At 63.0% G+C, this 21,515-nt stretch overlaps 5 non-coding genes across 5 annotated transcripts; all 5 read left to right on the plus strand.

Annotated features, from left to right (window-relative positions):
• Positions 1-3,334: 3,334 nt before the first annotated feature.
• LOC142876571 (5S ribosomal RNA) lies at positions 3,335-3,453 on the plus strand. Its single transcript, XR_012923471.1, has one exon. It is a non-coding gene; the product is annotated as a 5S ribosomal RNA (ribosomal RNA).
• A 3,777-nt stretch (positions 3,454-7,230) lies between these two features.
• Positions 7,231-7,349, plus strand: LOC142876572 (5S ribosomal RNA). Its single transcript, XR_012923472.1, has one exon. It is a non-coding gene; the product is annotated as a 5S ribosomal RNA (ribosomal RNA).
• Positions 7,350-11,128: 3,779 nt separating this feature from the next.
• On the plus strand, positions 11,129-11,247 carry LOC142876573 (5S ribosomal RNA). Its single transcript, XR_012923473.1, has one exon. It is a non-coding gene; the product is annotated as a 5S ribosomal RNA (ribosomal RNA).
• Positions 11,248-15,019: 3,772 nt separating this feature from the next.
• On the plus strand, positions 15,020-15,138 carry LOC142876574 (5S ribosomal RNA). The gene has a single exon (XR_012923474.1). It is a non-coding gene; the product is annotated as a 5S ribosomal RNA (ribosomal RNA).
• A 3,775-nt stretch (positions 15,139-18,913) lies between these two features.
• On the plus strand, positions 18,914-19,032 carry LOC142876575 (5S ribosomal RNA). Its single transcript, XR_012923475.1, has one exon. It is a non-coding gene; the product is annotated as a 5S ribosomal RNA (ribosomal RNA).
• Positions 19,033-21,515: the final 2,483 nt, after the last annotated feature.

The raw sequence follows: 21,515 nt of genomic DNA on the forward strand, positions 1-21,515 counted from the left end.
CTTCGGATTCATTATTTTTAAAAAGTGTCTCTTACCTCTAGGATTGCATTTTCTTTTCTCTCTCTTTTCAAGCAGATGATGGGAGTACAAGTATTCAGGTGACATGTGTTGCCCGTGCCGCCCTCCCCCCTGTGTTCTTTTTTTTTTTTTTTTTTGAGACAGAGTCTCGTTTTGCTGCCCAGGCTAGAGTGAGTGCCATGGCGTCAGCCTAGCTCACAGCAACCTCAATCTCCGGGCTCAAGCAATCCTGCTGCCTCAGCCTCCCGAGTAGTTGGGACTACAGGCATGCACCACCACGCCCGGCTGTGTTTTTCTCTATATATTAGTTGGCCAATTAATTTCTTTCTATTTTTAGTAGAGACGGGGTCTCGCTCTTGCTCAGGCTGGTTTCGAACTCCTGACCTGGAGCAATCCGCCCGCCTCGGCCTCCCAGAGAGCTAGGATTACAGGCGTGAGCCACCGCGCCCGGCCCCCCCTGTGTTCTTATTCATATACCTCTCATGTTGTTCCAGCGTATTGTGGGGGTACCAATGTTAAGGTCGGGTGCCTTGCCCTCTCCAAGCCTCCCCCCTCGGGTCAGAGCTTCAAGTGCGCCCATCCCCCAGTCGGTGCGCACCCACCCCATGCCTAATGGATGTGTATGCCCCTCCCCTCCCCCCACCCGCCCGCCCGACACCCACCCGATGAAGGTGATTCCTCTCTGTCCACTTAGGCGTCCATCCGTTCGTACCAATTTGCTGGTGAGCGCGCTCACGTGGTGCTCGTGTGTCCATTCTTGGGATACTTGGCTTACTGGAACGGGTTCCAGCTCTGGCCAGGAGAACACGAGAGGCGCCCTCTCACCGCTGCTCCTCACAGCCGAATGGCACTCCGTGGTGTCCACGCGCCACATTTTATTGATGCACTCCTGGATGGATGGGCACTCGGGTCGCTTCCACGTCTTTGGGATTGTGAATTGTGCCCTAACTGTAACCCTAACCCTTACCCAGCCCGTCTCCTCTGCCCCTGCCTGACGCACTCCTCCCCGGCCAGGCCCGTCACTGTCCTGGGCCCCCGCCTGACCGGCTCCTCCCCGCCCGGCCGGTCACCGTCCTCTGCCCCTGCCTGACACGCTCCTTCCCGCCCGGCCTCTCACCGTCCTCGGCCCCTGCCTGACCGGCTCCTCCGTCGCCTGGGCCTTCCAAGGGCTTGGTGTGGATGCTGCTTCCAGGAAGCCCTCCAGAAACCCGGCAGCAGGGTGGCCGCAGCAGTCTCCAGCAGCCGTCCCTAAGTCGCGTGAGTGCGGGGGACGTGCCCCCGCTGTGCCGCGGGGGCCCAGCCTGGTGTCTTCCCTGAGGCCCTGCGGCTGCCGGCTGGGCTGCCGCTCCCCGCAAGGGGAGAGCCGCGGAGGTGGGGACCGCCTCCTGATGGGGACGTACACGCAGCTCTCCACGTCGGATTCCGGGGCTCTCTGTCCTGCCCGAAGGCCCAGCTGGCCTGCGGGTCCTTAGAGTGGCAAAAACCTCCGAAAACTGAGACTGAGGGTCCGGTGGGTGTCTGCACTTTTGTGCTGGGCACCCCAGGGAGGCCCGGGGGCTGGCTGGACAACGTGGTCTGCTGGGCGGGGGGGGGGGGGGTTGGAGGAGCAACTGATGCCCTTTGCACTTTGGGTAGCAAGAGTCTGAGGTGTCTCTGAGCCCTGTGCCCTGTGGGGGCGGGGCGGGGGGGAGGAGGAGGAGGAGGAGGAGGAGGTGGGAAGGGCCGGGGCCTGCAGTCCTGTTCCCGGGGTGGCACGGCAAGTGGCTTCTTCCACAGGCTGCTTGGCCTGGGCTCCCTGCACCTGGGCCTTTGGAGGACCGGCCCTGTGCTTGCCAACACTTCCTGCAGGGACCCAGAGCTGGGAGGTGGCATCTCTCAGCCCTGGGTCGGGCAGAGCCCCAGCGGGCCATGCCCACAACCTCTCTCAGCACCGGTCCCCCAGAAGGCTCCTTTGGGACCAGGATTCTCTTGCGGTGACTCTTTAAGGTCTGGCCCCTGGATGGAGGGGCACCAGGAGTAGAGGAGCAGGAAGGGGAAGGGGGTGGCCATGCGAGGGGACACTTTGAGGCCAAGTCCCAGCTTCAGCCTGATCCTCCTGGGAACCCCGCTCTGAGACAAGGAGCCGGGCTTCGCATTCCCACAGCAGCCAGTCGTGGGCTGAGGACACCTGGGGCGTTGGGAACTCCCTGGCTTCTCCTTGGTTTAACATCTAGAGCTGCTTGTGAATCGCGCCGCCACACACACCCGAGCGCAGGTGTCTTCCGCACAGACTGCGGGCCTCGCTCTTCTGAATGCCGCTAGCTCGCCACCCACCCACGGGTGAACCTGGTCAGGGTGCTTTCTCTCAGGGGCAGACTCTTTTCCGGGCGGGCTACCGGTGTCTCTGTTTGCTCGTTTCTTTCTTCCATTTCGGGAAAGTCTTCCTTGCTGGGTGTGGAAATCTCCTATGCCTTCCCTCGCCTATTCTGTCAGCTTTCAAATTCTCCTTCAGTTGCCACCCTGACAGATGGATTAGGAAACTCTTTCCGGTGCACTCATTAGTGAAATGACCTCCAGGAAGCTGGAATCCAATATCTAATGGCCGATTTTTAGCGAGTCCACACGCCAGGGTGGTCGGGGTCCAATGCAGCCCCGGCCAGGCCCAGGCCCGTTGGACTGGGCCACAGGAGGACACGGAGGAGGGTCCCGGCCCCCACGAAGCGGTGCCGGCAGTTCTCCACGGGCTTGGGCGTTTTCCAGAGGTAGGAGATGGAGGGGACTGATTTCTTCAGCGCCCCCCAAACCACGCCACCCCACCCCACCCATGGGACACATCCCCAGAGAGAGACGCCCCATACACTGGCTGTGCCCCAGCCCTGGCCCGGGGGAATAGGCGGCAGCCCACCCACAGGGCGAGGGGGGGGGCGCAGCTGAAAGGGGTTGTGGGGGAGGGCGGCCCCTGGCTGGGGTCAAAGGGCGAGCGTCCCGCGCGTGCGCAGTCAGCGGCAGCGACGCGCTGGGGGTGGGCAGCGGGTAGGTGAAGGAGGCCGGGCGAGGAGACGAGGGGGGCTGGGAGGGCTCCACCTTGGCGAGTCCAGCCGTGGAGGCGCATCTTGTGTGAGTGTGAGTGAGTGTGAGTGTGTGTGTGTGTGTATAGAGAGACAGCCCCCCACCCCGCCCCGCCCCGCCCCGCCCCGCCCATCACCCCCGTCCCTGGGAGCCCGCGGGACCCGGCCGGCCCGGCCCCGCCCGGCGCGGGGCCTGGGGCGGGAGGCGGCGGCGGGGAAGCCCAGAGAGGCTCGGCTTCTCGAGCGGGGCAGGGGCGCCCTCCGCCGCCGTCTAGGGCCACACCACCCTGAACGCCCCCGATCTCGTCTGGTCTCGGAAGCTAAGCAGGGTCGGGCCTGGTTAGTACTTGGATGGGAGACCGCCTGGGAATACCGGGTGCCACAGGCTGCTGCTTTTTTTTTTTTTTTTTTTCTTGCCTCTTGTTCTGTCCCCTTTCTGGGAGCGCGGCGGCGGCCCGGGGTGGGGGTCACCCCCACCCTCAGCGCCCGCGCGGTGCCTGGCGCCCCAGCCCGCACCGTGGGGCCTCCTCTTGTCCCAAGCCGCGACACCGCCGCCACGCGGCAGCATGCGTGGCTTCTGGACTGTCAGGTCTCAGACCAAAGGTCTGCTCTGTGGGAACCGACACGCTGGAGGAAACCTTGAGAGTCTGAGAGGGGAGGGAGTTCCAGAAGAAGGCCAGGATGTCATTTTGAGGGAGTATGTGACCAGAACTCATCCCGTTGCTTTTGGGGTTCTATGGGCTACACGCAGGAATCTTTGGTGGTGGCACCTGATGTTGGGGGATCCGGAGTCACACCCAGACCTGCTCCACAGGCCTCCTTTTACTTTTCTCTTCGGATTCATTATTTTTAAAAAGTGTCTCTTACCTCTAGGATTGCATTTTCTTTTCTCTCTCTTTTCAAGCAGATGATGGGAGTACAAGTATTCAGGTGACATGTGTTGCCCGTGCCGCCCTCCCCCCTGTGTTCTTTTTTTTTTTTTTTTTTGAGACAGAGTCTCGTTTTGCTGCCCAGGCTAGAGTGAGTGCCATGGCGTCAGCCTAGCTCACAGCAACCTCAATCTCCGGGCTCAAGCAATCCTGCTGCCTCAGCCTCCCGAGTAGTTGGGACTACAGGCATGCACCACCACGCCCGGCTGTGTTTTTCTCTATATATTAGTTGGCCAATTAATTTCTTTCTATTTTTAGTAGAGACGGGGTCTCGCTCTTGCTCAGGCTGGTTTCGAACTCCTGACCTGGAGCAATCCGCCCGCCTCGGCCTCCCAGAGAGCTAGGATTACAGGCGTGAGCCACCGCGCCCGGCCCCCCCTGTGTTCTTATTCATATACCTCTCATGTTGTTCCAGCGTATTGTGGGGGTACCAATGTTAAGGTCGGGTGCCTTGCCCTCTCCAAGCCTCCCCCCTCGGGTCAGAGCTTCAAGTGCGCCCATCCCCCAGTCGGTGCGCACCCACCCCATGCCTAATGGATGTGTATGCCCCTCCCCTCCCCCCACCCGCCCGCCCGACACCCACCCGATGAAGGTGATTCCTCTCTGTCCACTTAGGCGTCCATCCGTTCGTACCAATTTGCTGGTGAGCGCGCTCACGTGGTGCTCGTGTGTCCATTCTTGGGATACTTGGCTTCCTGGAACGGGTTCCAGCTCTGGCCAGGAGAACACGAGAGGCGCCCTCTCACCGCTGCTCCTCACAGCCGAATGGCACTCCGTGGTGTCCACGCGCCACATTTTATTGATGCACTCCTGGATGGATGGGCACTCGGGTCGCTTCCACGTCTTTGGGATTGTGAATTGTGCCCTAACTGTAACCCTAACCCTTACCCAGCCCGTCTCCTCTGCCCCTGCCTGACGCACTCCTCCCCGGCCAGGCCCGTCACTGTCCTGGGCCCCCGCCTGACCGGCTCCTCCCCGCCCGGCCGGTCACCGTCCTCTGCCCCTGCCTGACACGCTCCTTCCCGCCCGGCCTCTCACCGTCCTCGGCCCCTGCCTGACCGGCTCCTCCGTCGCCTGGGCCTTCCAAGGGCTTGGTGTGGATGCTGCTTCCAGGAAGCCCTCCAGAAACCCGGCAGCAGGGTGGCCGCAGCAGTCTCCAGCAGCCGTCCCTAAGTCGCGTGAGTGCGGGGGACGTGCCCCCGCTGTGCCGCGGGGGCCCAGCCTGGTGTCTTCCCTGAGGCCCTGCGGCTGCCGGCTGGGCTGCCGCTCCCCGCAAGGGGAGAGCCGCGGAGGTGGGGACCGCCTCCTGATGGGGACGTACACGCAGCTCTCCACGTCGGATTCCGGGGCTCTCTGTCCTGCCCGAAGGCCCAGCTGGCCTGCGGGTCCTTAGAGTGGCAAAAACCTCCGAAAACTGAGACTGAGGGTCCGGTGGGTGTCTGCACTTTTGTGCTGGGCACCCCAGGGAGGCCCGGGGGCTGGCTGGACAACGTGGTCTGCTGGGCGGGGGGGGGGGGGTTGGAGGAGCAACTGATGCCCTTTGCACTTTGGGTAGCAAGAGTCTGAGGTGTCTCTGAGCCCTGTGCCCTGTGGGGGCGGGGCGGGGGGGAGGAGGAGGAGGAGGAGGAGGAGGTGGGAAGGGCCGGGGCCTGCAGTCCTGTTCCCGGGGTGGCACGGCAAGTGGCTTCTTCCACAGGCTGCTTGGCCTGGGCTCCCTGCACCTGGGCCTTTGGAGGACCGGCCCTGTGCTTGCCAACACTTCCTGCAGGGACCCAGAGCTGGGAGGTGGCATCTCTCAGCCCTGGGTCGGGCAGAGCCCCAGCGGGCCATGCCCACAACCTCTCTCAGCACCGGTCCCCCAGAAGGCTCCTTTGGGACCAGGATTCTCTTGCGGTGACTCTTTAAGGTCTGGCCCCTGGATGGAGGGGCACCAGGAGTAGAGGAGCAGGAAGGGGAAGGGGGTGGCCATGCGAGGGGACACTTTGAGGCCAAGTCCCAGCTTCAGCCTGATCCTCCTGGGAACCCCGCTCTGAGACAAGGAGCCGGGCTTCGCATTCCCACAGCAGCCAGTCGTGGGCTGAGGACACCTGGGGCGTTGGGAACTCCCTGGCTTCTCCTTGGTTTAACATCTAGAGCTGCTTGTGAATCGCGCCGCCACACACACCCGAGCGCAGGTGTCTTCCGCACAGACTGCGGGCCTCGCTCTTCTGAATGCCGCTAGCTCGCCACCCACCCACGGGTGAACCTGGTCAGGGTGCTTTCTCTCAGGGGCAGACTCTTTTCCGGGCGGGCTACCGGTGTCTCTGTTTGCTCGTTTCTTTCTTCCATTTCGGGAAAGTCTTCCTTGCTGGGTGTGGAAATCTCCTATGCCTTCCCTCGCCTATTCTGTCAGCTTTCAAATTCTCCTTCAGTTGCCACCCTGACAGATGGATTAGGAAACTCTTTCCGGTGCACTCATTAGTGAAATGACCTCCAGGAAGCTGGAATCCAATATCTAATGGCCGATTTTTAGCGAGTCCACACGCCAGGGTGGTCGGGGTCCAATGCAGCCCCGGCCAGGCCCAGGCCCGTTGGACTGGGCCACAGGAGGACACGGAGGAGGGTCCCGGCCCCCACGAAGCGGTGCCGGCAGTTCTCCACGGGCTTGGGCGTTTTCCAGAGGTAGGAGATGGAGGGGACTGATTTCTTCAGCGCCCCCCAAACCACGCCACCCCACCCCACCCATGGGACACATCCCCAGAGAGAGACGCCCCATACACTGGCTGTGCCCCAGCCCTGGCCCGGGGGAATAGGCGGCAGCCCACCCACAGGGCGAGGGGGGGGGCGCAGCTGAAAGGGGTTGTGGGGGAGGGCGGCCCCTGGCTGGGGTCAAAGGGCGAGCGTCCCGCGCGTGCGCAGTCAGCGGCAGCGACGCGCTGGGGGTGGGCAGCGGGTAGGTGAAGGAGGCCGGGCGAGGAGACGAGGGGGGCTGGGAGGGCTCCACCTTGGCGAGTCCAGCCGTGGAGGCGCATCTTGTGTGAGTGTGAGTGAGTGTGAGTGTGTGTGTGTGTGTATAGAGAGACAGCCCCCCACCCCGCCCCGCCCCGCCCCGCCCCGCCCATCACCCCCGTCCCTGGGAGCCCGCGGGACCCGGCCGGCCCGGCCCCGCCCGGCGCGGGGCCTGGGGCGGGAGGCGGCGGCGGGGAAGCCCAGAGAGGCTCGGCTTCTCGAGCGGGGCAGGGGCGCCCTCCGCCGCCGTCTAGGGCCACACCACCCTGAACGCCCCCGATCTCGTCTGGTCTCGGAAGCTAAGCAGGGTCGGGCCTGGTTAGTACTTGGATGGGAGACCGCCTGGGAATACCGGGTGCCACAGGCTGCTGCTTTTTTTTTTTTTTTTTTTTCTTGCCTCTTGTTCTGTCCCCTTTCTGGGAGCGCGGCGGCGGCCCGGGGTGGGGGTCACCCCCACCCTCAGCGCCCGCGCGGTGCCTGGCGCCCCAGCCCGCACCTTGGGGCCTCCTCTTGTCCCAAGCCGCGACACCGCCGCCACGCGGCAGCATGCGTGGCTTCTGGACTGTCAGGTCTCAGACCAAAGGTCTGCTCTGTGGGAACCGACACGCTGGAGGAAACCTTGAGAGTCTGAGAGGGGAGGGAGTTCCAGAAGAAGGCCAGGATGTCATTTTGAGGGAGTATGTGACCAGAACTCGTCCCGTTGCTTTTGGGGTTCTATGGGCTACACGCAGGAATCTTTGGTGGTGGCACCTGATGTTGGGGGATCCGGAGTCACACCCAGACCTGCTCCACAGGCCTCCTTTTACTTTTCTCTTCGGATTCATTATTTTTAAAAAGTGTCTCTTACCTCTAGGATTGCATTTTCTTTTCTCTCTCTTTTCAAGCAGATGATGGGAGTACAAGTATTCAGGTGACATGTGTTGCCCGTGCCGCCCTCCCCCCTGTGTTCTTTTTTTTTTTTTTTTTTGAGACAGAGTCTCGTTTTGCTGCCCAGGCTAGAGTGAGTGCCATGGCGTCAGCCTAGCTCACAGCAACCTCAATCTCCGGGCTCAAGCAATCCTGCTGCCTCAGCCTCCCGAGTAGTTGGGACTACAGGCATGCACCACCACGCCCGGCTGTGTTTTTCTCTATATATTAGTTGGCCAATTAATTTCTTTCTATTTTTAGTAGAGACGGGGTCTCGCTCTTGCTCAGGCTGGTTTCGAACTCCTGACCTGGAGCAATCCGCCCGCCTCGGCCTCCCAGAGAGCTAGGATTACAGGCGTGAGCCACCGCGCCCGGCCCCCCCTGTGTTCTTATTCATATACCTCTCATGTTGTTCCAGCGTATTGTGGGGGTACCAATGTTAAGGTCGGGTGCCTTGCCCTCTCCAAGCCTCCCCCCTCGGGTCAGAGCTTCAAGTGCGCCCATCCCCCAGTCGGTGCGCACCCACCCCATGCCTAATGGATGTGTATGCCCCTCCCCTCCCCCCACCCGCCCGCCCGACACCCACCCGATGAAGGTGATTCCTCTCTGTCCACTTAGGCGTCCATCCGTTCGTACCAATTTGCTGGTGAGCGCGCTCACGTGGTGCTCGTGTGTCCATTCTTGGGATACTTGGCTTCCTGGAACGGGTTCCAGCTCTGGCCAGGAGAACACGAGAGGCGCCCTCTCACCGCTGCTCCTCACAGCCGAATGGCACTCCGTGGTGTCCACACGCCACATTTTATTGATGCACTCCTGGATGGATGGGCACTCGGGTCGCTTCCACGTCTTTGGGATTGTGAATTGTGCCCTAACTGTAACCCTAACCCTTACCCAGCCCGTCTCCTCTGCCCCTGCCTGACGCACTCCTCCCCGGCCAGGCCCGTCACTGTCCTGGGCCCCCGCCTGACCGGCTCCTCCCCGCCCGGCCGGTCACCGTCCTCTGCCCCTGCCTGACACGCTCCTTCCCGCCCGGCCTCTCACCGTCCTCGGCCCCTGCCTGACCGGCTCCTCCGTCGCCTGGGCCTTCCAAGGGCTTGGTGTGGATGCTGCTTCCAGGAAGCCCTCCAGAAACCCGGCAGCAGGGTGGCCGCAGCAGTCTCCAGCAGCCGTCCCTAAGTCGCGTGAGTGCGGGGGACGTGCCCCCGCTGTGCCGCGGGGGCCCAGCCTGGTGTCTTCCCTGAGGCCCTGCGGCTGCCGGCTGGGCTGCCGCTCCCCGCAAGGGGAGAGCCGCGGAGGTGGGGACCGCCTCCTGATGGGGACGTACACGCAGCTCTCCACGTCGGATTCCGGGGCTCTCTGTCCTGCCCGAAGGCCCAGCTGGCCTGCGGGTCTTTAGAGTGGCAAAAACCTCCGAAAACTGAGACTGAGGGTCCGGTGGGTGTCTGCACTTTTGTGCTGGGCACCCCAGGGAGGCCCGGGGGCTGGCTGGACAACGTGGTCTGCTGGGCGGGGGGGGGGGGGGTTGGAGGAGCAACTGATGCCCTTTGCACTTTGGGTAGCAAGAGTCTGAGGTGTCTCTGAGCCCTGTGCCCTGTGGGGGCGGGGCGGGGGGGAGGAGGAGGAGGAGGAGGAGGAGGTGGGAAGGGCCGGGGCCTGCAGTCCTGTTCCCGGGGTGGCACGGCAAGTGGCTTCTTCCACAGGCTGCTTGGCCTGGGCTCCCTGCACCTGGGCCTTTGGAGGACCGGCCCTGTGCTTGCCAACACTTCCTGCAGGGACCCAGAGCTGGGAGGTGGCATCTCTCAGCCCTGGGTCGGGCAGAGCCCCAGCGGGCCATGCCCACAACCTCTCTCAGCACCGGTCCCCCAGAAGGCTCCTTTGGGACCAGGATTCTCTTGCGGTGACTCTTTAAGGTCTGGCCCCTGGATGGAGGGGCACCAGGAGTAGAGGAGCAGGAAGGGGAAGGGGGTGGCCATGCGAGGGGACACTTTGAGGCCAAGTCCCAGCTTCAGCCTGATCCTCCTGGGAACCCCGCTCTGAGACAAGGAGCCGGGCTTCGCATTCCCACAGCAGCCAGTCGTGGGCTGAGGACACCTGGGGCGTTGGGAACTCCCTGGCTTCTCCTTGGTTTAACATCTAGAGCTGCTTGTGAATCGCGCCGCCACACACACCCGAGCGCAGGTGTCTTCCGCACAGACTGCGGGCCTCGCTCTTCTGAATGCCGCTAGCTCGCCACCCACCCACGGGTGAACCTGGTCAGGGTGCTTTCTCTCAGGGGCAGACTCTTTTCCGGGCGGGCTACCGGTGTCTCTGTTTGCTCGTTTCTTTCTTCCATTTCGGGAAAGTCTTCCTTGCTGGGTGTGGAAATCTCCTATGCCTTCCCTCGCCTATTCTGTCAGCTTTAAAATTCTCCTTCAGTTGCCACCCTGACAGATGGATTAGGAAACTCTTTCCGGTGCACTCATTAGTGAAATGACCTCCAGGAAGCTGGAATCCAATATCTAATGGCCGATTTTTAGCGAGTCCACACGCCAGGGTGGTCGGGGTCCAATGCAGCCCCGGCCAGGCCCAGGCCCGTTGGACTGGGCCACAGGAGGACACGGAGGAGGGTCCCGGCCCCCACGAAGCGGTGCCGGCAGTTCTCCACGGGCTTGGGCGTTTTCCAGAGGTAGGAGATGGAGGGGACTGATTTCTTCAGCGCCCCCCAAACCACGCCACCCCACCCCACCCATGGGACACATCCCCAGAGAGAGACGCCCCATACACTGGCTGTGCCCCAGCCCTGGCCCGGGGGAATAGGCGGCAGCCCACCCACAGGGCGAGGGGGGGGGCGCAGCTGAAAGGGGTTGTGGGGGAGGGCGGCCCCTGGCTGGGGTCAAAGGGCGAGCGTCCCGCGCGTGCGCAGTCAGCGGCAGCGACGCGCTGGGGGTGGGCAGCGGGTAGGTGAAGGAGGCCGGGCGAGGAGACGAGGGGGGCTGGGAGGGCTCCACCTTGGCGAGTCCAGCCGTGGAGGCGCATCTTGTGTGAGTGTGAGTGAGTGTGAGTGTGTGTGTGTGTGTATAGAGAGACAGCCCCCCACCCCGCCCCGCCCCGCCCCGCCCCGCCCATCACCCCCGTCCCTGGGAGCCCGCGGGACCCGGCCGGCCCGGCCCCGCCCGGCGCGGGGCCTGGGGCGGGAGGCGGCGGCGGGGAAGCCCAGAGAGGCTCGGCTTCTCGAGCGGGGCAGGGGCGCCCTCCGCCGCCGTCTAGGGCCACACCACCCTGAACGCCCCCGATCTCGTCTGGTCTCGGAAGCTAAGCAGGGTCGGGCCTGGTTAGTACTTGGATGGGAGACCGCCTGGGAATACCGGGTGCCACAGGCTGCTGCTTTTTTTTTTTTTTTTTTTTCTTGCCTCTTGTTCTGTCCCCTTTCTGGGAGCGCGGCGGCGGCCCGGGGTGGGGGTCACCCCCACCCTCAGCGCCCGCGCGGTGCCTGGCGCCCCAGCCCGCACCTTGGGGCCTCCTCTTGTCCCAAGCCGCGACACCGCCGCCACGCGGCAGCATGCGTGGCTTCTGGACTGTCAGGTCTCAGACCAAAGGTCTGCTCTGTGGGAACCGACACGCTGGAGGAAACCTTGAGAGTCTGAGAGGGGAGGGAGTTCCAGAAGAAGGCCAGGATGTCATTTTGAGGGAGTATGTGACCAGAACTCGTCCCGTTGCTTTTGGGGTTCTATGGGCTACACGCAGGAATCTTTGGTGGTGGCACCTGATGTTGGGGGATCCGGAGTCACACCCAGACCTGCTCCACAGGCCTCCTTTTACTTTTCTCTTCGGATTCATTATTTTTAAAAAGTGTCTCTTACCTCTAGGATTGCATTTTCTTTTCTCTCTCTTTTCAAGCAGATGATGGGAGTACAAGTATTCAGGTGACATGTGTTGCCCGTGCCGCCCTCCCCCCTGTGTTCTTTTTTTTTTTTTTTTTTGAGACAGAGTCTCGTTTTGCTGCCCAGGCTAGAGTGAGTGCCATGGCGTCAGCCTAGCTCACAGCAACCTCAATCTCCGGGCTCAAGCAATCCTGCTGCCTCAGCCTCCCGAGTAGTTGGGACTACAGGCATGCACCACCACGCCCGGCTGTGTTTTTCTCTATATATTAGTTGGCCAATTAATTTCTTTCTATTTTTAGTAGAGACGGGGTCTCGCTCTTGCTCAGGCTGGTTTCGAACTCCTGACCTGGAGCAATCCGCCCGCCTCGGCCTCCCAGAGAGCTAGGATTACAGGCGTGAGCCACCGCGCCCGGCCCCCCCTGTGTTCTTATTCATATACCTCTCATGTTGTTCCAGCGTATTGTGGGGGTACCAATGTTAAGGTCGGGTGCCTTGCCCTCTCCAAGCCTCCCCCCTCGGGTCAGAGCTTCAAGTGCGCCCATCCCCCAGTCGGTGCGCACCCACCCCATGCCTAATGGATGTGTATGCCCCTCCCCTCCCCCCACCCGCCCGCCCGACACCCACCCGATGAAGGTGATTCCTCTCTGTCCACTTAGGCGTCCATCCGTTCGTACCAATTTGCTGGTGAGCGCGCTCACGTGGTGCTCGTGTGTCCATTCTTGGGATACTTGGCTTCCTGGAACGGGTTCCAGCTCTGGCCAGGAGAACACGAGAGGCGCCCTCTCACCGCTGCTCCTCACAGCCGAATGGCACTCCGTGGTGTCCACACGCCACATTTTATTGATGCACTCCTGGATGGATGGGCACTCGGGTCGCTTCCACGTCTTTGGGATTGTGAATTGTGCCCTAACTGTAACCCTAACCCTTACCCAGCCCGTCTCCTCTGCCCCTGCCTGACGCACTCCTCCCCGGCCAGGCCCGTCACTGTCCTGGGCCCCCGCCTGACCGGCTCCTCCCCGCCCGGCCGGTCACCGTCCTCTGCCCCTGCCTGACACGCTCCTTCCCGCCCGGCCTCTCACCGTCCTCGGCCCCTGCCTGACCGGCTCCTCCGTCGCCTGGGCCTTCCAAGGGCTTGGTGTGGATGCTGCTTCCAGGAAGCCCTCCAGAAACCCGGCAGCAGGGTGGCCGCAGCAGTCTCCAGCAGCCGTCCCTAAGTCGCGTGAGTGCGGGGGACGTGCCCCCGCTGTGCCGCGGGGGCCCAGCCTGGTGTCTTCCCTGAGGCCCTGCGGCTGCCGGCTGGGCTGCCGCTCCCCGCAAGGGGAGAGCCGCGGAGGTGGGGACCGCCTCCTGATGGGGACGTACACGCAGCTCTCCACGTCGGATTCCGGGGCTCTCTGTCCTGCCCGAAGGCCCAGCTGGCCTGCGGGTCTTTAGAGTGGCAAAAACCTCCGAAAACTGAGACTGAGGGTCCGGTGGGTGTCTGCACTTTTGTGCTGGGCACCCCAGGGAGGCCCGGGGGCTGGCTGGACAACGTGGTCTGCTGGGCGGGGGGGGAGTTTGGAGGAGCAACTGATGCCCTTTGCACTTTGGGTAGCAAGAGTCTGAGGTGTCTCTGAGCCCTGTGCCCTGTGGGGGCGGGGCGGGGGGGAGGAGGAGGAGGAGGAGGAGGAGGTGGGAAGGGCCGGGGCCTGCAGTCCTGTTCCCGGGGTGGCACGGCAAGTGGCTTCTTCCACAGGCTGCTTGGCCTGGGCTCCCTGCACCTGGGCCTTTGGAGGACCGGCCCTGTGCTTGCCAACACTTCCTGCAGGGACCCAGAGCTGGGAGGTGGCATCTCTCAGCCCTGGGTCGGGCAGAGCCCCAGCGGGCCATGCCCACAACCTCTCTCAGCACCGGTCCCCCAGAAGGCTCCTTTGGGACCAGGATTCTCTTGCGGTGACTCTTTAAGGTCTGGCCCCTGGATGGAGGGGCACCAGGAGTAGAGGAGCAGGAAGGGGAAGGGGGTGGCCATGCGAGGGGACACTTTGAGGCCAAGTCCCAGCTTCAGCCTGATCCTCCTGGGAACCCCGCTCTGAGACAAGGAGCCGGGCTTCGCATTCCCACAGCAGCCAGTCATGGGCTGAGGACACCTGGGGCGTTGGGAACTCCCTGGCTTCTCCTTGGTTTAACATCTAGAGCTGCTTGTGAATCGCGCCGCCACACACACCCGAGTGCAGGTGTCTTCCGCACAGACTGCGGGCCTCGCTCTTCTGAATGCCGCTAGCTCGCCACCCACCCACGGGTGAACCTGGTCAGGGTACTTTCTCTCAGGGGCAGACTCTTTTCCGGGCGGGCTACCGGTGTCTCTGTTTGCTCGTTTCTTTCTTCCATTTCGGGAAAGTCTTCCTTGCTGGGTGTGGAAATCTCCTATGCCTTCCCTCGCCTATTCTGTCAGCTTTAAAATTCTCCTTCAGTTGCCACCCTGACAGATGGATTAGGAAACTCTTTCCGGTGCACTCATTAGTGAAATGACCTCCAGGAAGCTGGAATCCAATATCTAATGGCCGATTTTTAGCGAGTCCACACGCCAGGGTGGTCGGGGTCCAATGCAGCCCCGGCCAGGCCCAGGCCCGTTGGACTGGGCCACAGGAGGACACGGAGGAGGGTCCCGGCCCCCACGAAGCGGTGCCGGCAGTTCTCCACGGGCTTGGGCGTTTTCCAGAGGTAGGAGATGGAGGGGACTGATTTCTTCAGCGCCCCCCAAACCACGCCACCCCACCCCACCCATGGGACACATCCCCAGAGAGAGACGCCCCATACACTGGCTGTGCCCCAGCCCTGGCCCGGGGGAATAGGCGGCAGCCCACCCACAGGGCGAGGGGGGGGGCGCAGCTGAAAGGGTTTGTGGGGGAGGGCGGCCCCTGGCTGGGGTCAAAGGGCGAGCGTCCCGCGCGTGCGCAGTCAGCGGCAGCGACGCGCTGGGGGTGGGCAGCGGGTAGGTGAAGGAGGCCGGGCGAGGAGACGAGGGGGGCTGGGAGGGCTCCACCTTGGCGAGTCCAGCCGTGGAGGCGCATCTTGTGTGAGTGTGAGTGAGTGTGAGTGTGTGTGTGTGTGTATAGAGAGACAGCCCCCCACCCCGCCCCGCCCCGCCCCGCCCATCACCCCCGTCCCTGGGAGCCCGCGGGACCCGGCCGGCCCGGGCCCCGCCCGGCGCGGGGCCTGGGGCGGGAGGCGGCGGCGGGGAAGCCCAGAGAGGCTCGGCTTCTCGAGCGGGGCAGGGGCGCCCTCCGCCGCCGTCTAGGGCCACACCACCCTGAACGCCCCCGATCTCGTCTGGTCTCGGAAGCTAAGCAGGGTCGGGCCTGGTTAGTACTTGGATGGGAGACCGCCTGGGAATACCGGGTGCCACAGGCTGCTGCTTTTTTTTTTTTTTTTTCTTGCCTCTTGTTCTGTCCCCTTTCTGGGAGCGCGGCGGCGGCCCGGGGTGGGGGTCACCCCCACCCTCAGCGCCCGCGCGGTGCCTGGCGCCCCAGCCCGCACCGTGGGGCCTCCTCTTGTCCCAAGCCGCGACACCGCCGCCACGCGGCAGCATGCGTGGCTTCTGGACTGTCAGGTCTCAGACCAAAGGTCTGCTCTGTGGGAACCGACACGCTGGAGGAAACCTTGAGAGTCTGAGAGGGGAGGGAGTTCCAGAAGAAGGCCAGGATGTCATTTTGAGGGAGTATGTGACCAGAACTCATCCCGTTGCTTTTGGGGTTCTATGGGCTACACGCAGGAATCTTTGGTGGTGGCACCTGATGTTGGGGGATCCGGAGTCACACCCAGACCTGCTCCACAGGCCTCCTTTTACTTTTCTCTTCGGATTCATTATTTTTAAAAAGTGTCTCTTACCTCTAGGATTGCATTTTCTTTTCTCTCTCTTTTCAAGCAGATGATGGGAGTACAAGTATTCAGGTGACATGTGTTGCCCGTGCCGCCCTCCCCCCTGTGTTCTTTTTTTTTTTTTTTTTGAGACAGAGTCTCGTTTTGCTGCCCAGGCTAGAGTGAGTGCCATGGCGTCAGCCTAGCTCACAGCAACCTCAATCTCCGGGCTCAAGCAATCCTGCTGCCTCAGCCTCCCGAGTAGTTGGGACTACAGGCATGCACCACCACGCCCGGCTGTGTTTTTCTCTATATATTAGTTGGCCAATTAATTTCTTTCTATTTTTAGTAGAGACGGGGTCTCGCTCTTGCTCAGGCTGGTTTCGAACTCCTGACCTGGAGCAATCCGCCCGCCTCGGCCTCCCAGAGAGCTAGGATTACAGGCGTGAGCCACCGCGCCCGGCCCCCCCTGTGTTCTTATTCATATACCTCTCATGTTGTTCCAGCGTATTGTGGGGGTACCAATGTTAAGGTCGGGTGCCTTGCCCTCTCCAAGCCTCCCCCCTCGGGTCAGAGCTTCAAGTGCGCCCATCCCCCAGTCGGTGCGCACCCACCCCATGCCTAATGGATGTGTATGCCCCTCCCCTCCCCCCACCCGCCCGCCCGACACCCACCCGATGAAGGTGATTCCTCTCTGTCCACTTAGGCGTCCATCCGTTCGTACCAATTTGCTGGTGAGCGCGCTCACGTGGTGCTCGTGTGTCCATTCTTGGGATACTTGGCTTACTGGAACGGGTTCCAGCTCTGGCCAGGAGAACACGAGAGGCGCCCTCTCACCGCTGCTCCTCACAGCCGAATGGCACTCCGTGGTGTCCACGCGCCACATTTTATTGATGCACTCCTGGATGGATGGGCACTCGGGTCGCTTCCACGTCTTTGGGATTGTGAATTGTGCCCTAACTGTAACCCTAACCCTTACCCAGCCCGTCTCCTCTGCCCCTGCCTGACGCACTCCTCCCCGGCCAGGCCCGTCACTGTCCTGGGCCCCCGCCTGACCGGCTCCTCCCCGCCCGGCCGGTCACCGTCCTCTGCCCCTGCCTGACACGCTCCTTCCCGCCCGGCCTCTCACCGTCCTCGGCCCCTGCCTGACCGGCTCCTCCGTCGCCTGGGCCTTCCAAGGGCTTGGTGTGGATGCTGCTTCCAGGAAGCCCTCCAGAAACCCGGCAGCAGGGTGGCCGCAGCAGTCTCCAGCAGCCGTCCCTAAGTCGCGTGAGTGCGGGGGACGTGCCCCCGCTGTGCCGCGGGGGCCCAGCCTGGTGTCTTCCCTGAGGCCCTGCGGCTGCCGGCTGGGCTGCCGCTCCCCGCAAGGGGAGAGCCGCGGAGGTGGGGACCGCCTCCTGATGGGGACGTACACGCAGCTCTCCACGTCGGATTCCGGGGCTCTCTGTCCTGCCCGAAGGCCCAGCTGGCCTGCGGGTCCTTAGAGTGGCAAAAACCTCCGAAAACTGAGACTGAGGGTCCGGTGGGTGTCTGCACTTTTGTGCTGGGCACCCCAGGGAGGCCCGGGGGCTGGCTGGACAACGTGGTCTGCTGGGCGGGGGGGGGGGGGGTTGGAGGAGCAACTGATGCCCTTTGCACTTTGGGTAGCAAGAGTCTGAGGTGTCTCTGAGCCCTGTGCCCTGTGGGGGCGGGGCGGGGGGGAGGAGGAGGAGGAGGAGGAGGAGGTGGGAAGGGCCGGGGCCTGCAGTCCTGTTCCCGGGGTGGCACGGCAAGTGGCTTCTTCCACAGGCTGCTTGGCCTGGGCTCCCTGCACCTGGGCCTTTGGAGGACCGGCCCTGTGCTTGCCAACACTTCCTGCAGGGACCCAGAGCTGGGAGGTGGCATCTCTCAGCCCTGGGTCGGGCAGAGCCCCAGCGGGCCATGCCCACAACCTCTCTCAGCACCGGTCCCCCAGAAGGCTCCTTTGGGACCAGGATTCTCTTGCGGTGACTCTTTAAGGTCTGGCCCCTGGATGGAGGGGCACCAGGAGTAGAGGAGCAGGAAGGGGAAGGGGGTGGCCATGCGAGGGGACACTTTGAGGCCAAGTCCCAGCTTCAGCCTGATCCTCCTGGGAACCCCGCTCTGAGACAAGGAGCCGGGCTTCGCATTCCCACAGCAGCCAGTCGTGGGCTGAGGACACCTGGGGCGTTGGGAACTCCCTGGCTTCTCCTTGGTTTAACATCTAGAGCTGCTTGTGAATCGCGCCGCCACACACACCCGAGCGCAGGTGTCTTCCGCACAGACTGCGGGCCTCGCTCTTCTGAATGCCGCTAGCTCGCCACCCACCCACGGGTGAACCTGGTCAGGGTGCTTTCTCTCAGGGGCAGACTCTTTTCCGGGCGGGCTACCGGTGTCTCTGTTTGCTCGTTTCTTTCTTCCATTTCGGGAAAGTCTTCCTTGCTGGGTGTGGAAATCTCCTATGCCTTCCCTCGCCTATTCTGTCAGCTTTCAAATTCTCCTTCAGTTGCCACCCTGACAGATGGATTAGGAAACTCTTTCCGGTGCACTCATTAGTGAAATGACCTCCAGGAAGCTGGAATCCAATATCTAATGGCCGATTTTTAGCGAGTCCACACGCCAGGGTGGTCGGGGTCCAATGCAGCCCCGGCCAGGCCCAGGCCCGTTGGACTGGGCCACAGGAGGACACGGAGGAGGGTCCCGGCCCCCACGAAGCGGTGCCGGCAGTTCTCCACGGGCTTGGGCGTTTTCCAGAGGTAGGAGATGGAGGGGACTGATTTCTTCAGCGCCCCCCAAACCACGCCACCCCACCCCACCCATGGGACACATCCCCAGAGAGAGACGCCCCATACACTGGCTGTGCCCCAGCCCTGGCCCGGGGGAATAGGCGGCAGCCCACCCACAGGGCGAGGGGGGGGGCGCAGCTGAAAGGGGTTGTGGGGGAGGGCGGCCCCTGGCTGGGGTCAAAGGGCGAGCGTCCCGCGCGTGCGCAGTCAGCGGCAGCGACGCGCTGGGGGTGGGCAGCGGGTAGGTGAAGGAGGCCGGGCGAGGAGACGAGGGGGGCTGGGAGGGCTCCACCTTGGCGAGTCCAGCCGTGGAGGCGCATCTTGTGTGAGTGTGAGTGAGTGTGAGTGTGTGTGTGTGTGTATAGAGAGACAGCCCCCCACCCCGCCCCGCCCCGCCCCGCCCCGCCCATCACCCCCGTCCCTGGGAGCCCGCGGGACCCGGCCGGCCCGGCCCCGCCCGGCGCGGGGCCTGGGGCGGGAGGCGGCGGCGGGGAAGCCCAGAGAGGATCGGCTTCTCGAGCGGGGCAGGGGCGCCCTCCGCCGCCGTCTAGGGCCACACCACCCTGAACGCCCCCGATCTCGTCTGGTCTCGGAAGCTAAGCAGGGTCGGGCCTGGTTAGTACTTGGATGGGAGACCGCCTGGGAATACCGGGTGCCACAGGCTGCTGCTTTTTTTTTTTTTTTTTTTCTTGCCTCTTGTTCTGTCCCCTTTCTGGGAGCGCGGCGGCGGCCCGGGGTGGGGGTCACCCCCACCCTCAGCGCCCGCGCGGTGCCTGGCGCCCCAGCCCGCACCGTGGGGCCTCCTCTTGTCCCAAGCCGCGACACCGCCGCCACGCGGCAGCATGCGTGGCTTCTGGACTGTCAGGTCTCAGACCAAAGGTCTGCTCTGTGGGAACCGACACGCTGGAGGAAACCTTGAGAGTCTGAGAGGGGAGGGAGTTCCAGAAGAAGGCCAGGATGTCATTTTGAGGGAGTATGTGACCAGAACTCATCCCGTTGCTTTTGGGGTTCTATGGGCTACACGCAGGAATCTTTGGTGGTGGCACCTGATGTTGGGGGATCCGGAGTCACACCCAGACCTGCTCCACAGGCCTCCTTTTACTTTTCTCTTCGGATTCATTATTTTTAAAAAGTGTCTCTTACCTCTAGGATTGCATTTTCTTTTCTCTCTCTTTTCAAGCAGATGATGGGAGTACAAGTATTCAGGTGACATGTGTTGCCCGTGCCGCCCTCCCCCCTGTGTTCTTTTTTTTTTTTTTTTTTGAGACAGAGTCTCGTTTTGCTGCCCAGGCTAGAGTGAGTGCCATGGCGTCAGCCTAGCTCACAGCAACCTCAATCTCCGGGCTCAAGCAATCCTGCTGCCTCAGCCTCCCGAGTAGTTGGGACTACAGGCATGCACCACCACGCCCGGCTGTGTTTTTCTCTATATATTAGTTGGCCAATTAATTTCTTTCTATTTTTAGTAGAGACGGGGTCTCGCTCTTGCTCAGGCTGGTTTCGAACTCCTGACCTGGAGCAATCCGCCCGCCTCGGCCTCCCAGAGAGCTAGGATTACAGGCGTGAGCCACCGCGCCCGGCCCCCCCTGTGTTCTTATTCATATACCTCTCATGTTGTTCCAGCGTATTGTGGGGGTACCAATGTTAAGGTCGGGTGCCTTGCCCTCTCCAAGCCTCCCCCCTCGGGTCAGAGCTTCAAGTGCGCCCATCCCCCAGTCGGTGCGCACCCACCCCATGCCTAATGGATGTGTATGCCCCTCCCCTCCCCCCACCCGCCCGCCCGACACCCACCCGATGAAGGTGATTCCTCTCTGTCCACTTAGGCGTCCATCCGTTCGTACCAATTTGCTGGTGAGCGCGCTCACGTGGTGCTCGTGTGTCCATTCTTGGGATACTTGGCTTACTGGAACGGGTTCCAGCTCTGGCCAGGAGAACACGAGAGGCGCCCTCTCACCGCTGCTCCTCACAGCCGAATGGCACTCCGTGGTGTCCACGCGCCACATTTTATTGATGCACTCCTGGATGGATGGGCACTCGGGTCGCTTCCACGTCTTTGGGATTGTGAATTGTGCCCTAACTGTAACCCTAACCCTTACCCAGCCCGTCTCCTCTGCCCCTGCCTGACGCACTCCTCCCCGGCCAGGCCCGTCACTGTCCTGGGCCCCCGCCTGACCGGCTCCTCCCCGCCCGGCCGGTCACCGTCCTCTGCCCCTGCCTGACACGCTCCTTCCCGCCCGGCCTCTCACCGTCCTCGGCCCCTGCCTGACCGGCTCCTCCGTCGCCTGGGCCTTCCAAGGGCTTGGTGTGGATGCTGCTTCCAGGAAGCCCTCCAGAAACCCGGCAGCAGGGTGGCCGCAGCAGTCTCCAGCAGCCGTCCCTAAGTCGCGTGAGTGCGGGGGACGTGCCCCCGCTGTGCCGCGGGGGCCCAGCCTGGTGTCTTCCCTGAGGCCCTGCGGCTGCCGGCTGGGCTGCCGCTCCCCGCAAGGGGAGAGCCGCGGAGGTGGGGACCGCCTCCTGATGGGGACGTACACGCAGCTCTCCACGTCGGATTCCGGGGCTCTCTGTCCTGCCCGAAGGCCCAGCTGGCCTGCGGGTCCTTAGAGTGGCAAAAACCTCCGAAAACTGAGACTGAGGGTCCGGTGGGTGTCTGCACTTTTGTGCTGGGCACCCCAGGGAGGCCCGGGGGCTGGCTGGACAACGTGGTCTGCTGGGCGGGGGGGGGGGGGTTGGAGGAGCAACTGATGCCCTTTGCACTTTGGGTAGCAAGAGTCTGAGGTGTCTCTGAGCCCTGTGCCCTGTGGGGGCGGGGCGGGGGGGAGGAGGAGGAGGAGGAGGAGGAGGTGGGAAGGGCCGGGGCCTGCAGTCCTGTTCCCGGGGTGGCACGGCAAGTGGCTTCTTCCACAGGCTGCTTGGCCTGGGCTCCCTGCACCTGGGCCTTTGGAGGACCGGCCCTGTGCTTGCCAACACTTCCTGCAGGGACCCAGAGCTGGGAGGTGGCATCTCTCAGCCCTGGGTCGGGCAGAGCCCCAGCGGGCCATGCCCACAACCTCTCTCAGCACCGGTCCCCCAGAAGGCTCCTTTGGGACCAGGATTCTCTTGCGGTGACTCTTTAAGGTCTGGCCCCTGGATGGAGGGGCACCAGGAGTAGAG

This window comes from Microcebus murinus, chromosome 15 (genome assembly GCF_040939455.1).
Source record: "Microcebus murinus isolate Inina chromosome 15, M.murinus_Inina_mat1.0, whole genome shotgun sequence".
In the NCBI taxonomy this organism is placed as follows: Eukaryota; Metazoa; Chordata; class Mammalia; order Primates; family Cheirogaleidae; genus Microcebus; species Microcebus murinus.